At 40.0% G+C, this 17164-nt stretch overlaps 1 long non-coding RNA gene across 1 annotated transcript; it reads right to left on the bottom strand.

Annotated features, from left to right (window-relative positions):
• Window positions 1-1225: 1225 nt before the first annotated feature.
• LOC127987175 (uncharacterized) lies at window positions 1226-2766 on the bottom strand. Its single transcript, XR_008161084.1, has 2 exons — window positions 1824-2766; window positions 1226-1324 (listed from the first exon to the last, which is right to left on the bottom strand). It is a non-coding gene; the product is annotated as an uncharacterized LOC127987175 (long non-coding RNA).
• Window positions 2767-17164: the final 14398 nt, after the last annotated feature.

Below are 17164 nucleotides of genomic sequence, written 5' to 3'. Positions count from 1 at the left end.
CCCTACTCGCATACTTTGGAATAAATTGATACAAATGGTCTCATTTGACAGAAAACTCTCTGAATTTTAAAACATGGGTAAAATATTGCATATTTTGTATTTTATATGTTTACAATACTGTGATAAACACTAACAAAAAGTCATATTTTTATTATTATTTTTTATTAAGTTTTTATTTAAGAGTCTGTAATTTAGGACTTGTTTGGTCTATGTCGCTTCAGACAATCTCTTTTGATTCCACTAGGTGGCATTAAACAGGAGAAAAAAGATTTTTTTTGATAACATCTTCTAAGCAAAAGTTATTTAGCTTTAATAGAAAGGAGGGGTTAGACTCTCCAAGTGTACTTTTACAGTCACCATTTTTGATTACTGAAACCAGCAAGCATACCTGAACTTAAAAGACAGCCCTAACCACATACTTTGGAATAAATTGATACAAATGGTCTCATTTGACAGAAAACTCTCTGAATTTTAAAACATGGGTAAAATATTGCATATTTTGTACTTTATATGTTTACATTACTGTGATAAACCCTAACAAAAAGTCAGATTTTTATAATTTTTTTAATTAAGTTTTTATTTAAGAGTCTGTAATTTAGGACTTGTTTGGTCTAGGTCACTTCAGAAAATCTCTTTTGATTCTACTAGGTGGCATTAAACAGGAGAAAAAAGAATTTTTTTGATAACATCTTCTAAGCAAAAGTTATTTAGCTTTAATCGAAAGGAGGCGTTAGACTCTCCAAGTGTAGTCACCATTTTTGATTACTGAAACCAGTAGGCATAGCTGAACTTAAAAGACAGCCCTAACCACATACTTTGGAATAAATTTATAAAAATGGTCTTATTTTACAGAAAACTCTCGCAAGTTTAACACAAGCACAAGATATTGCATATTTTGTATTTTTACTATATTGTGATAAACACGGAAACAAAGTCAGATTTGTATTATTTTTTAAAGTAAGTTTTTATTTAGGATTCTGTTATTTAGGACCTGTTTGGTCTATTTCCCTGCAGAAAGTTTCCTTTGATTCCACTAGGTGACAGTAAAAAGATAAAAAAAATAATTTTGTTGATAACATCTTCTAAGCAAAAGTTATTTAGATTTAACCAAAAGGAGGCGTTGGAGTCTCCAAGTTCTGTAGCTTTACCTGAAGAGACAGAATGTCTTAGGTCTCCAAGTTTCCTCAAAAAACTCATGTCATGTAATAAGCAAAATAAGGCAAAGTTCTGTTCTTGCATTTTATTTTACACACACACACACACACACACACAAGATAAGTATCCTGACTTGCTGGCTCCCATTCTTCACCACTGGATGCTAAAACTGCAAAACAAAACAAAAATGTATAAATTTACACTGCAATCCCAAAATACATGCTAAAATAACATACACAAAAATAATCCAGATATGCAAGTAACAGAAAGAGGAAAATAATTTGATTACACATACACAGATCCATGAGTATGTATAAATAAATGAGAACAACCCTTGCATATCTTATGTATATGTGAATTGCATTCATGTGTTCGTTACGTGTGTGTAATTCAAATATGTAACGAACACATGAATGCAATTCACATATACATAAGATATAAAAATGCACAAGGCAGTACACGTATATATAATGTTGATAAATAAATTCATGCAAAAACAAATTAGCATGCAACTAACGAAGGCAACCGATGAATGCTACTCGCGTATACAAGAAAGACATAAACTGCACAAGGCAATACACTTATGAATGCAATCGATGAATAAATTAATGCAATAATAATATTAGCATGCAACTTACAAATGCTTGATACAAACAACGTATACTTACTCAAAATCAGGGTCTTCTCCCAGTTTGTAAGCAGCTTCTCTGACCGAGTCAAAGCTAGCTAGCCTCGCTGCAAGTTTCAGTGTCGGACATCCGATCAAACTCCTCCAAAGCCGCCTCCACACCAACAAAAAACTTTCTTGAAGTCATTTTTCAGAGACATATAACTCTAACAGTAATAAAAGCACGCAATAATTCGCTAAAACGCTATCCAAAATCACAAACCAACTTCCGATCAACTTCTAATAATCATCTGCGCCCGTTTGCAGCGTTTTCTTTAGTCCCACCTCCTCAACTTTGGAAAGGAACAACTCGGGCTCTGAATGGTCTAGAAGCTTGATCGATGTGTCTATGGAGAGGGGAGGCTGTCAGCTTTCATGACATAGGACGCACTGCGTGATGACGTCATTGCAAGTCGAAAGGAATCAAAGAGAGTCAATACAAATACTGGTCATGGTTTACGCTGCATTGCATGTTTTGATCTGCGCATCTGAGACATATTATAGTGCCGTTTAGCCATGCATGCTCACAGACACACGAGAATGGTCTCATTTTGAAGAAAACAACCTAATGTAAAAGCTGATATATGATTTTAGGCTAGTATGTGAGCACAGATGTAGTTATCAGCGCAGAAATATGACGCATACGTTTGCTTGTTCACATAAGTAATTTCAGTTTTCGTGATTCTTTTGAAAATTATTATTTGTTATGTCACTGTAATGTATAAGATCGGTGAAATAAAGTACACAGTGACATTCCTGAGAGTGAGAGCTTTCATTTGATGTGTGACTTGTCCATGTTTGGTGAGTTTGTGTGCTATAAATATGAAATATGAACATTATTCATCTGATTTTCTCAAGGGGGGGTGGTTGTGGAAGAACGAATTTATACCTTATTATTTTCTTTTATGTAAAATTAATGCAAATACCATGGGACTTGCAAGAAAGCAGAGGTTCTAAGCTTTCAAAAAATACCATATATGACTAGTTTTGTGCTTCACAGTTTATAGATTTAAAAAAAATAATATTATGACCTCCCCGCGGACCCACCGGTGGGTCCTAGGGCGTGGCCAGAGTTCAAGAGGTTAAATATGAGTGTCACAGCAAAGGGCCTGAATACTTAGGACCATGTGATATTTCAGTTTTTATTTTTTTATAAATGTGCAAAATGTCAACAATTCTGTGTTTTTATGTCAATATGAGGTGCTGTGTGTACATTAATGAGGAAAAATGAACTTAAATGATTTTAGCAAATGGCTGCAATATAAAAAAGATTGAAAAATGTAAGGGGTTCTGAATACTTTCCGTACCCACTGTGTATTATATATGTATATGTAGGGTGACCATATGAGCCATTTTCCCAGGACGCGTGCTTGCCAGGATTTTTATATTGCCTAAAACATCCAGATTTTGGCTGTTTGTGCTGTGCAGATCGATCATTGTATGACATTCATAAGAGCTATAGAGATCAGAGCAGACGGCTTACATAAACAACCAGTCGTATCGTGTGAAAAGGTGAGATCTACAGAGAATGATCAAAGCAATGCAAATAGACGTACATGTTAGGTGTTTGATCGTTCATTCAACTTGTAGCGTCGCTGCACACCGGCTCATTATGCATTCAAATCACTCTCTTGGTACTTTGGTGTCATACAATGATCGGTGCGCAGCGACGCTACAAGTTGAATGAACGATCAAACACCTAACATGTATGTCTATTTGCATTGCTTTGATCATTCTCTGTAGATCTCACCTTTTCACACGATACGACTGGTTGTTTATGTAACATACCTGCATGTTACTGGTCAAACTACTTTGGATGTTTTAGGCAATATAGAAATCCTGGCAAGGACGCGTCCTGGGAAAATGGCTCATATGGTCACCCTGTGTATATGTATATATATAGTAATCAGCTTTATTCTACAAATTGATTTATCTTGAATTGTAATTATTGCATTAATTGATTATAATTATATTTAAATAAAACAATAAATAAAACAAGAATATGTGAATACAAATTAGGTTTCTACTCACCATAGACAGAAACATTGAATGTTTTTGATGACCATTTTGCTCCAATAATCTCTAGCTGATATTCTCCAGCGTGTTGAGTTGTGATGTTTGTGATGGTCAGAGATCCAATTTGATGATCCAGCTTTAGTCTGTCTCTGAATCTCCCATTAGGACCATCAAATGTGGAGAAGATTTTAGCCTCTCTACTGATTTTAGCTATAAGAGACTTTTCAGCTCCAAATGTCCACAGTATGCTGTCGACACCTTGTATTTCAGTAAGATTTAGAGTAAAATAATCTCCCTCCATTACTGATAAAGACTGCACTTTATCTGTGAAAGAAATAAAAACACTTTCAGAACAAACAGGAACAGGTTTTACACATTAGATTAAGGCAAAGCTTAAAATTTGCTGTTTGAAACTAAATATGAACTAATATGCTTTTTTCACTAATACTTTTTTCACTAATATATTTATATAATTTTTGTTATCATACATGATAATTTTTAAGAGTTAGCTGGGCAGAGTTCCCATTTGTCTGAAAACAAACAAACAAACAAAAAGTAATTGAAATGGATATATTCATGAATATATAAATCACAAAATAAAGCAAATAGTAGCTTGAGATGTGAAAGTGGCTCAAATGATGACTGACCTTCAGTGTTTTTTTTTTTTTTATCATTATAGATATTTAAATTATTCTCCAACACTTTTAACATTTTCATACATTTGCATGAAAAAATTCCCAAATTTCGCCATCTCTGAAATTATCTGAGATAACAGCAATTGAAAAGTTTAATCTAATTAGCAGCAGTAGTTCGTTGCACTGTTCTGAGCCATAAAAAAAAGAAATAACATTCCCTTTTATAACTTACCAATCTGACGACAGCAACACAAACAGAACAAAACAAACATGTTTAACATTTTCTTCTGTTGTTCAGTGTCTTGGTCTAATGATAAAATAAGCTAAACATTCTCAAACTGGTGTGAATCCTCCCACAATGTTTGACCCTCCTATGCATGCATGTACCCTGAATGTATGTTATATATAGTTTTATATAATTGGTCTTCTTTCCCGTAGAGGTCTCATAGACTTTCCATGTTTCTAATTTTAAAAAACAATCTTCATCTTTATCATTGTTGAACACCTATCATGTTTGAAATGTTAAGTTTCTGAATTAATAGTGGTATAATAAGTAGTATTAATTAAAGTAGAAAAGTGGAATTTGGTCAATCTCCTTGAATTAAATTGTAAAATCTTACTAAATATTACTTACTTTAAAATGGTTTTATAATTCAATTGAATTATCCATATTTCAGTTACTGTGTATATGGAAAACACAAACAGAAATAAAAAAAATAGACTGGTGTGACTAGCAGCTCAACTGATTCAAACTGAAACCTGCTGCGGTTGGTTTTTCTTCAGAAATTTGGTTTTCACAAACAGCTTGAATGTGGCGATTGGTTTGATGTATGTTTAGTCTGTAGATGCAGCGCTTCTTCCTTTCCTGCTATCGTGAACCTCACGACTTCCTCTGACTTCTCTCTAGATAACAATGCTTAGCAGTGTAATACAATATCGAACAGATCCATTAAACCATCCATGAAAAATCATTGATAACCATAATAATAATAATAATAATAATAATAATAATAATAAAAATAATAATAATTAAGCAAGCATCAACATGTCCAGGGTATTACACGCATAATTTAATTTTGTGTTTTTGTTTGTTTGTTTTTGAGAAATCATATTTAACACAGCCCTTGTTGCAGTCAGAGTGTGTAGTGACAAAATCTATCAACAGGTGCTGCCAGAATGAATGTATTGTATTTGTAATCCTGGCCCTGCATTACTGGACAGCTGGGTTAAAGGCCATTAGGTCCAACTCAGTTCCTATTTTGCATTATAAAATTTATAGTGAATGTATACCTACAGTTTTTGACATGCAGTATTACTAACTAATGGTGTTAAACTTAAGTTATGGAGCAGTTTATCATACTCTTAACCGTTGTCTCTGTAAGATTTAACAATATTTAAATTCATCCAGATGAAATCATAATGCATTTTTTCAAGTGTTGAAGGTTTGTTTTTGTGTGTGTGTCTCCCTTAAGGTTTTGGTTGTTCTTTTTCATGTTTCCTGGGGATCTGATTATAGCACTTAATCAGGAAAAAGTCAGATTGTCATGATATGTAACGGTACACTTATTTGTACTGAAAGTTTCAGGTATGTGTCTTTTTGTATGTGTGTGTTACAATGTACAACCCATTCTCATTCCCAAGACGTCAAAAACCGAAGCATGGTCAAGCACCTTGCATGTGAAAATTACGACGCTAAAGGTACCCCAGGCATCACTATATCTTCAAAGCAGGAATTCCATTGCTTTCTATTGCTTGCATTATGTGTCACATCAAGACGCATAGAAGACTCCAATAACAGCCAATAGCCTATGTTTGCGCAATTTTTTTACGCTAATGAGAAATATACATTTTTTTACTTCTGTTATGTTCTACAAGAAACACTGAATAAGACGAAGGAGGACTAGACTTTAGACAGGACAAGACTACTACGATAACGCTCAGCTCCGTGCATCTAGCTTTAACAATAATCCGACAACACAGACACAAAAAGAGAGCTAGATATAGCGAATGCAAAGGGGCAGATAGCGAACAGGTGTGATTGATAAGAGAATGGGATTCAGCTGGCGGTAATGAGAGGTAAGAGTGAGAGTAGGACGAAAAAATAACTACTACTAAAATAACTCTACTATGGGTATGAAGTCCCACACTGCTCGATCTCGACATGATGGAGTCCTTCTATTACGTTCGGGAACCCAGGGAAACACAGGAGACAAGAGATCCAAACACAGTGTGATTTTAATGGGTAATCCAAATTCAGAATCCAACAAGCAGGGGTCAAAACCAAAACTCAATCCAAACAAACAAACAAACAAACAGGGATAGGAACAGGAACACAAATAGAACTTGAAACTCGGAAGGCGAGGAAACTAGGTGATGGAAAGAAAGGACTCGATTTAAACAAACAGAAACAGACCGGTTAATATAGGCAGGGTAATGACTATCAAGTGAAGACACCTAAGTGCAATTAACAGGACTGCAGTTAGAGTTTTTTTGACAAGGCTTTGTGGGAATTGTAGTGCCTGTGGTGAGGTGCCTATGGGGAAGTGAGACCACTAGTGGAGACCCAGGGAAACAGAGACCAGACACAGCGGTGCAGTGTACCTGGATGATGTAGTACTATATTCAGACACCTGACCGGGGTATTGACAAGCCTGTGAGTTATCTATCTATCTATCTATCTATCTATCTATCTATCTATCTATCTATCTATATATATATATATATATATATATATATATATATATATATACACGTGTGTGTTTGTGTGTGTGTGTGTGTGTGTGTGTTTGAGTGTGGGCATGTTTTTGTGACATATCAGGACACAACTTTGTATAATAACATGGGTATGACACAGGTATTACAAGGAGAGGGTGACTTATGAGGACATAAGCCATGTCCCCATTTTTCAAAACGCTTATAAATCATACAGAATGAGTTTTTTTGAGAGAGTAAAAATGCACAAAGTTTCCTGTGAGGGTTAGGGTTAGGGGTAGGGTTGGTGAATGGCGATAGAATATACAGTTTCTACAGTATAAAAACCATTACGCCTATGGGATGTCCCCACTTTTCACAAAAACAAACGTGTGTGTATGTGTTTGTAAATTAAAGATTTTAGATCACCTTCTTTTAGATCACGTCTTCTATGCACTATAAGATTCCAGCACATTTTGACCAGTGAGTTTCCATGACATTTGTAGATGTTTATGATAGCTGTAGAAATATATATATTTGAATATATAAAAATATATAGATATTTGAAAGCAGCCCAATGGAAAGTTCACACTTTCTGAACATTAAATTTAAATTCTAACTATGTTGCATATTATATTCAATATTCATAATTTATTTACCCGGTAAATGGCAGCAGATGCAAATATTCAAATTCTAATTTATTCTAAAAAAAAAAAAAAGCCATATATATATATATATTTTGTAACTTACCAGTCAGATTCCAACAGCACAAACAGAACAAGACAAACTTCTGAACCATTTTCTTCAGTGGTTCAGTGTGTGATCTAACAACAGAACTGTTAAAGTGTTCTGTGAATCCTCCCCTGACTGTGTTCGACCATCCTAGTTCACATCCTGCATTTGCATATGATAGTAAATCTAGCCCTTATTAAGATTTTTACTGGTTTTAATGGATAAAAATATCATCATATTAATGCCTCAGTGACAGCTTTTCTTTTGAGAGTGTAGTTACTTGACTGTGTGAAAGGTCTAAAAGTAGAACAATATTATGTGAATTGTGGAACACAGTGATTTTAAAATTATGTTTATTTATTCAAAAGTGAATGGAAAAACTCAGAATATACATTTAAAACCATGTTACATTCTCACAGTACTGGCTTTACTGATGTTTATCTTTTGAGTCAAACTCAAACCAGCTGTGGTTACTTTTCTAAATTTGATTCAGTAGGTGGAAAAAACACGTCAGTGACACTGGGCTTACAGAGCGTGAATGCTTAAATTCAAGGTGACACGTTTCTTCTTGTACTGCTAATATTTACAGCATTAATCTAAATAAAAAAAAAATAAATAAATAAACTTTATGGTCCAATTCTTACTAACCCTAACACCATCACCAGCAATGCATGAAACGGGCTCAAGATCATCGAAATTTGAAGAAAATGGCCTGGTCTGATGAATCAAGATTTCTACTCCGATTACTGACAGAGGCTACGGCACCTGATACACTGTTGTGTGGACAGCCCAGCAGCAGTAGCGGTGTTATGCTTTGGGCAATGTTTTCTTGAGACAATTTAGGCCCCAATATCCTAATATCTTACAGCTGTAAGATATATGATAATTGTTGTGGACCAAGCGCACCCATTTATGACAACTGTGTTCCCGGATGCCCATTAATGCCACATTATACTTTGTTATTATACACGTATGCTAGAGTGTACAAACGTGTAGCCTTTCAAAATACACTCCATTTGATTTTTCGTGTGAATGCAGTCGATACTTGCGCTCTTGAAGCTTCATGTCCAGTGTCTGATTTATTTTTATCCATAATTTATGACTGATAAAAATTATTTTGGAACACTTTTAAACCAAAGCCTGGGCTATCCCATTCCATCTCGCTCACTAACACTTGTCAGTGCCGCTATCTGTTGTTGTTGCAGTTTCCTATATATTGTTGTAACGTCTTTTTAGTTTTCTAATGTGAATCAACTACCCGGGATAGTGTTGCCACCTTGTGGAACAACTGATTACTGGAAAAATGTAATGCACATGTGCGACCTTCATGTACTAACTGTGTGCGGTTACAAAAATCAGATGTTGCGTGTACAGTACACACGACAAAATTTCCATCAAACACACTTTACACTGTTCCTTGTGTATGCATAAAAAGTGAAGAATACTTTGGGCTTTACCAACAGGACAATGCACCATTCCACACTGCCAGAATCATCAAAGAGTGGTTTGAGGAACGTGATGGTGAATTTCTGTCAATGCCTTGGCCTCCAAATTCATCTGACATGAACCCAATAGAATTTTTGTTGGGGGGATTGCACTACATCATCAACATCCTGCAATGTAGAGGAACTGAAGGACCAGTTGTTGACATTATGATACAAGATAAACAGGAGTCGCCTCCTCGTCAATCAAGTCAAATCAATTTCTAGATGCATGGCTACTGTTTTGCTGGCTAAAGGAGGTCCTGCAGGTTATTAGGTGGCTATATTTTAATGGTTCATATGTCTAATGAAAATTTACCATAATCTTTTTTCTCAAAGGGGTTCTTTCAATGGTTTCTGAGGAACAAGGGCACATCCAACATAATACATAAACTTAACTTAATCACGGACGAGGAGGAACTAAACAGACAGGGTATTTAAGCACACGGGAGGTAATCAGGGAAATGGAGACAGGTGGGGATTAATCAAATCAACCAAAAAGAACAGGAAAATGAGGAAACTGAAAGTCAATGAATGTAACAATTCGCCCCCTCCCGGAACGGTGCGTCCTCGCACCGCAAGAGGAATACCAGTGGAGGCAGGGTGGGGGTTCTGGAGGTGGACGTGGGGCAGGCAAAGGAGAGGACCCAGGATGGAGTAGGAGGGAGGAGCCAGAGAGGAGCCCGGAGCAGGAAGAGCCAGATGGTGCTCCAGAGACCAGCCAGGATGATGACCCACGGTGGAGTCGGCGGGAGGAGCCATGGTGGAGTAGGAGCCGACGAAATCAGGGGGCTGACAGACGGAGACTGTGACGGTGGGTGAGGAGCCCATGATGGAGCAGAGCATCTGCAGAGCCAGAGTGACGCTGAGGGTCCGGAGGACCAAGGCAGCACTGAAGGCACCGGCGACCGAGGCAGAGGCAGAGCACCGGAAGCCCGCTGCAGAGTCGGAGCGACTGAGGACGGAGGTAGAGCCGGAGGGAAGGAGGAGCCTGACAGAGCAGGAGGGATGGAATGATGAGGAGAAGCCATAGGAGTGGAGTCCCGAGGTGGCGTATGGTCGATGAATGACCAAGCTGGAGCCGGAGGGATGAGGGAGCCCGGTTGAGCTAGTGGGATGATGGGCCACAGTGAAGACAAGGGAGCATGGTGCCAAGGCAGAGGCACAGGGTCGAAGGACAAAGGAGAAGTCCAGGGCTCGGATGCTGGAGGTGGAGACAGGGAATCCACACGCCAAGGCGGAGCTGGAGTCTTGAAGTCCCGCGGCGAACCATGGCACCCAGATGGCGTTGACTGAGGGTGAGCTGAGGGACTGACTGGCATCAGCGGAGATGAGGTCGAGGAACTCGCTGGTCTAGGAGGAGATGAGAGAGGGAGGGCGGGAGGAAACACAGGAAGAACAGGGCTGGACAGAGCCAGCGGAGAAACCGGACACTCAGGGCTGGGTGGAACCATCGGAAATGGAGCAGAGGAACTGACTGGTTTAGGAGGTGGGAGAGGGAGGCTCAGGGAGATTCAGGGCTAGGCGGAACCAGTGGAGAAACAGGAGATTCAGGGCTGGGTGGAACCAGCGGAGAAACATGAGATTCAGGGCTGGTCGGAACCAGCGGAGAAACTGAAAATTTAGAGCTGGACGGAACCAGCTGAAAAACAGAAAATTCAGGGCTGGATGGAACCAAGGGTGAAACAGAAAATTCAGGGCTGGACAGAACCAGTGGAGAAACAGAAAATTCAGGGCTGGGCGGAACCAGCGGAGAAACAGGATTTACCTCCACAAACCAGTCTACAAAGTCCATTAATCCCTCCATATAATTCCCAGAAACCGAATGCAGCTCACCCTCAGTGGCTCCTCAGTGCACGGTGTTGCCGGCTCACACACCTGGTCAGTTGTGCTCTCGAGTCCTTGTTCTGCAACAGTGACAGGCTCGGGGGGTGGGCAAAAAAACAAAAAGAAAGAAAAACGCAGCTAAATAAACTGTTTGGTCCGTGATTCTGTTACGGGCTGCTGGTGTGTAAGGAAGGCACACAAGGAAGATGATATACAAAATATACAAAAAATGATCGCAGAGGAAAAAGGGCACATCCAACATAATAAATTAACTTAATCACGGACAAGGAGGAACTAAGCAGACAAGTTGTTTATGCACACGGGGGCTAATCAGGGAAATGGAGACAGGTGGGAATTAATCAAATCAACCAAACAAGAACGGGAAAATTACCAAATAAGGAAACTGAAAATCAATGAATGTGTGGCATGATTTCCTGAGTTAAGTGGTTGGGCTGGGCATTTTAATGTCATGAATTGTATGGGCTATAAAATCCAATGTCGAATGCATCCAGGCAGAGCATCATTTCCCGGATGTGGTCTGGTTTGTGCTGACGCGATCGAACGTGACTCTGGGTTGGTGTGGGAAAGGAGAGTGGCTGTGTTTATGGACGTTTCCGCGGTTGTCGTTTTGTCATTTTTGTCATGTCGTTTTTTTTTATTTTTAAATGCTTAATTTTTGTATATAAACACTTGTGTTGTACATTATTTTAAATAGTTTATTAGAGATTATAAATTATAATATTAATGATTTTCATTCATTGTTTTTTTATTTCATGTCTGAGTGTGTGTGTATATGTGCATATATATATATATATATATATATATATATATATATATATATATATATATATATATATATATATATATATATATATATGTGATGGCCGAACCTGTGGCCACACATTGATAAGGGTAACATCAACGCATTCATTCATGATACATACATTCATTCACATACTGATAGTTCTTTTCCCGCATTCATTCACGATACATATATTCATTTACATACTGATAGTTATTTTCTTCCTTTTTATTATTCATTTATATTTGAATTTATAGTATAGGATTTAAGGTTTATGTATAAGAAAATCACTACACAGACTTTGTTTGACAAATTGCAAAGCTTTATTTATACATGTTAGTACTTCGTTCGTTGGTTTGGAGTGCACACTTACTGGCTTGCGTTGTACTATTTCTGTTTCCTTATCTTTGTTTCTATTTGAGTTTAAGTTACCGTGGCATGGAGGTTGGATGAATGGCGTTGACTCAGGTGTGCGTCTTTCCGTCATCGCGGTCTTGACTGACAAAAGGCTGAGGCGCGTGCGGCAGTCAATATTTATGGTCTGAGCATTCCACTGGACGATACCAACTGGATGCTATGTCATGGGGGGGTGAAGAAATGAAGTTATATTTCTGATTGGTTCCAATTTATTTTTATTATTAATATTTGTTGTTTTGTATTAGATTGTTTTGTTTGTTACTCTATTTACTTTGATTAGATAACTTGTAACTAATTTGTTGGTTTATAAAGTGTTGATTGTATGTTTTCCCCTGTCTTGTTTAAGTGAGCTCACCGTCTGTGATAAATACCTGTCTGTTGTCTCATTTAGGGGGTTAGTTTTGTTTTGTTCAGTTCTTCTTAAGTTTCGTTATATTGAATTAAAACTTGTTTTGTTTACTTTATTAAAGTCTAGCTAGATTATTTGTTAGAACAAGTTGATTTATTTTGTAACTGAGACCTTTTTCTTATTTTTGGGTAAAATAAAACCTTTTTTTTGTTGGCAATCCTGTGTCCTCGTGCCTTACTACTTGGCGATATCCGACATATGGTGGCAGCGGTGGGGTAAGCCAGTAGAGGACACAGGTTTTTGTTTTTTTTCCCCCCTCTTGTTTAATTATATTTTTTGAGGAGTTATGAGTCGACCGCCAAAGAAAGGAGTTCTTAAGCTTGCTCCAACTGAGCGAGAAGAAAGAGATGAGGAGAGGACTATAGACGAAGAGGTGTTTGATGGGGAAAAGGAGGCAGCAAGTAGAGAACCATCATTGGGTGATTTGACTGGCCTGTTTCGAGCCCATATGGCGAAAATGGATGTCCGGGAGGCAGCAAGGAAGCAGGAGTATGGAGAACAGGAGCGACGATTTAGAGCTCTCCAACATCAATTCAGCTTATTACAGACTGAGGTTCAGGCTCGTACATCCTTTACTCCTGAGCCACGCCCGACCAATTTAGATTATCTTGATGGCCAGGGTGGAGATGCAGATCCTGGAACCCGACGTTCTCCTCACCAGTTTACCTCCCACACAAGGGATGCTGACCCTAATATTGATTATTCTGGACCAATGTGGCCTCGTGAACCTCGACTGGAAAAGTTAGCTGACTCTGATGATATAGAGCATTTTTTAATAACTTTTGAGCGAATCGCCACAGCTTGCCGCTGGCCCAAGGCTGATTGGACTTTTCACTTGATTCCGTTATTGACTGGCAAAGCAAGGGCTGCATATGTTAATATGGATTTGGATGATTGTATCGAGTATGAGAAGGTCAAGGCAGCCATCCTCATTAAATACGATATCAGTGCAGAGACCTATAGACAGAGGTTTCGCTCCTTAGATGTCTATCCATCTGAGAGTCCAAAAGAACTGTACATAAGGCTGAAGGAACTCTATGGCAAGTGGATTAGACCCCGGGAGAAAACCATCGAAGAGGTGGGTGAAATGATCATTCTAGAACAGTATCTTCGCATGCTTTCTCCTGAACTCCAGGTCTGGGTCCGGGAACGGGACCCTAGGACCGCAGCGGATGCCGCGTCATTAGCTGATGTCTTTGTGGCTGCAAGAAAAAAGAATCAACCGTGGAGTTGGACAACTGGTAGTGACTCCCGACGGGCCCCGTTCCATCAGAAACCGGTGCCTGGGGCGGGTAAGTCTCCCAAGGGAGATTTTCCAGAAGTTAGACGGCATAACATTTTAAGAGGACCAGTCATTTGTTTCCAGTGCGGACAAGAGGGCCACACAAGGCCAGCCTGCCCACAAAATGCTGCTAAACTAACTAACTTGTGTTATGCTCCCAGAGGCAGCACAGCAAAGATAACCAAACCAAAGGTACTGTTACAGATCAAGACGGTGACCGTAAACGGGAAAGAACTGAAGGCCCTAGTGGATACTGGGAGTGACCAGACTCTGGTGAACAGGAAATTTGTGGCTCCATCTTTAATTAGGGCCTATAATAAATTACCCATCTGCTGCGTACATGGGGAGGAAAGAATGGTGCCCACTGCAGACCTATATATTGGGGTTGAAGGTCAAACCTACCTGTTAGAAGTAGGGGTAGCAGATAATCTTCCGTATCCCGTAGTTCTTGGTCATGATTTACCAGTGCTCCTAGATCTGGTCAAGCCCGTGCAGCAGTGCAACATAGTGATAACAAGGGCCATGGCAAAGCAGCCGGAAGAAGCGATACAGACTCTTTCGACACTGCCCTTTTATGACGTAGATTTAGCGATGGGCATCACAAAATCAAGAAAATCTAGACGTCAAAAGAGACGAGCAAAGCTTGAGTATAATGCCTCCCAATTGCCCGTAGAGAGCACATGCAATCTAACCCCACATGTCCAGCTGCCTACTAACATAATTGCATTACAGCAAAAAGATGTTAGTCTTGCTGTTTGCCTACAGAAAGCAAACCAGGAGACCACAGGGGAGGGACCCACTAATGACAAGGGTGAGCATTTTGTATTTGAACAGGGCATACTCTACCGCCAGATCGGACTGGTAAAACAGCTGGTGGTTCCGCAGGATACTCGAGAGGTTGTCCTTCACCTGAGCCATTCCATTCCCTGGGCTGGCCACCTAGGGAAAAAGAAAACCACTGCACGTATCAAAAGACACTTTTACTGGCCCGGCTTGGAAACGGATGTTGCCCAGTACTGTAAAAGTTGCCCTGATTGTCAAAAAGTATCCATCAAACGTCCATCAAGAGTGCCCCTCCAGCCCCTTCCTGTAATCAGTACACCATTCGAACGTCTGGGCATGGATGTCGTTGGCCCTGTGGAAAAGAGCTGTGCAGGTAACCGGTTTCTACTGGTGATCACCGATTATGCTACGAGGTACCCAGAGGTATTTCCTTTAAAGTCTGTCAAAGCTAAATATGTTGCAACTTGTCTAGTCCAGTTCTTTTCCAGAGTCGGACTGCCAGCTGAAATTCTCACTGACCAAGGGACCAATTTCATGTCCAATCTCCTGAAACAAGTCTACCAGTTGCTGGGTATTAAGAGTTTGCGGACAACACCTTACCATCCTCAAACTGATGGGCTCACAGAACGATTTAATCAGACATTGAAACAAATGCTGCGGAAATTTGTTGGTGAGACTGGCCGGGACTTGGACCAATGGCTCCCGTATCTTCTTTTTGCTTATAGAGAAGTACCCCAGGCTTCTACCGGGTTTTCTCCGTTTGAGCTCTTATACGGCCATGAAGTTCGGGGACCTCTGACACTACTTAAAGAAGTCTGGGAAGGAGACCATGGTGAGAGTGAGCCTATTAACATTGTGTCTTATGTCTTGCAAATGAGGGAACGTCTGGAGAAAATGAGGACTTTGGCTCAAACCCACCTGATGGAGGCCCAGAAGCACCAAAAAACATGGTACGACCAATCGGCACGGGAAAGAGGCTTTGTGGTTGGAGACAGAGTACTTGTGATGCTGCCGAGTCAGGAGAGCAAGCTGTTGGCCAAGTGGCAGGGCCCCTTCGAGATCAGGAACCAGCTAGGTCCCACCACGTATGAAGTGGTCATTCCAGGGCAAGATCGTGCTAGCCGAGTACTTCATGTCAACCTTTTGAAGAAGTGGGTATCCCGACCTGAGCAGAGAGCGCAAGTGATGATGATTCGTCAGGTGAAGGAGGAGGAGGAATGGGAAGACCAGTACTTGCCTCGACCAGTAGCTGGAAATATTCATCTAGAGCATCTGCCTGAAGATCAGCAATCCCAGGTGAGAGCTCTATGTACCCCTGAAACCTTCTCAGAATATCCTGGTTTGACATCTTTGATACAACATGATGTGATATTAAAACCTGATGCAGCTGTTAGACGTATGAGTTACAGAATACCTGAGAGACTCCAAGAGGACTTGAAGGAGGAAGTGAACTTGATGCTGAGACTGGGAATTATTGAACCCTCTAAAAGCGAGTGGTGCCATCCGGTGGTCCTAGTACCGAAAAAGGATGGGAGTATCCGGTTTTGTATTGACTTCCGGTACTTGAATTCTGTATCACAGTTTGACTCATATCCTACTCCCCGTATAGACGCCTTAATTGATCGATTGGGCAAAGCCAAATACCTGACGACCATTGATTTGTCCAAAGGGTATTGGCAGATACCATTGACACAACAGGCCCGTCCTTTAACAGCATTTAGGACACCATGGGGGCTATTCCATTTCCGGGTTTTACCCTTTGGCCTGCATGGGGCACCGGCTACCTTTCAGAGACTTATTGACCAGGTGTTACATGGGCTAACCTTTGCTGCAGCTTATTTGGATGACATAGTCATCTACAGTACTACCTGGGAGGAGCATGTTCAACACCTTCAAGAGGTTCTACAGCGTCTGCAAGAAGCAGGCCTCACAGTGAATCCTGCCAAGTGTGCTGTAGCCAGGACGGAAACCGAGTACCTGGGCTTTGTCATTGGCAACGGGGTAGTGCGACCACAAGTCAAAAAGGTCCAGGCATTAGAGGAAGCTCCCATTCCTCAGACACGTAAGGAACTCAGGTCCTTTCTGGGAATGGCGGGATTTTATAATCGTTTTATCCCTCACTTCTCTAGCAGGGCTGCCCTGTTGACAGATATGGTGGGGGTTCGATGTCCAAATCAATGCCAGTGGTCAGAAGAAAGGATGACAGCCTTTCGAGATATTCAATCGGCGTTAAGATAAAATGCTGTGCTGTACAGTCCAGACTTTGA

This window comes from Carassius gibelio, chromosome B22 (genome assembly GCF_023724105.1).
Source record: "Carassius gibelio isolate Cgi1373 ecotype wild population from Czech Republic chromosome B22, carGib1.2-hapl.c, whole genome shotgun sequence".
NCBI classification, from domain to species: domain Eukaryota; kingdom Metazoa; phylum Chordata; class Actinopteri; order Cypriniformes; family Cyprinidae; genus Carassius; species Carassius gibelio.
This window is presented reverse-complemented; position numbering and strand designations above follow the sequence as displayed.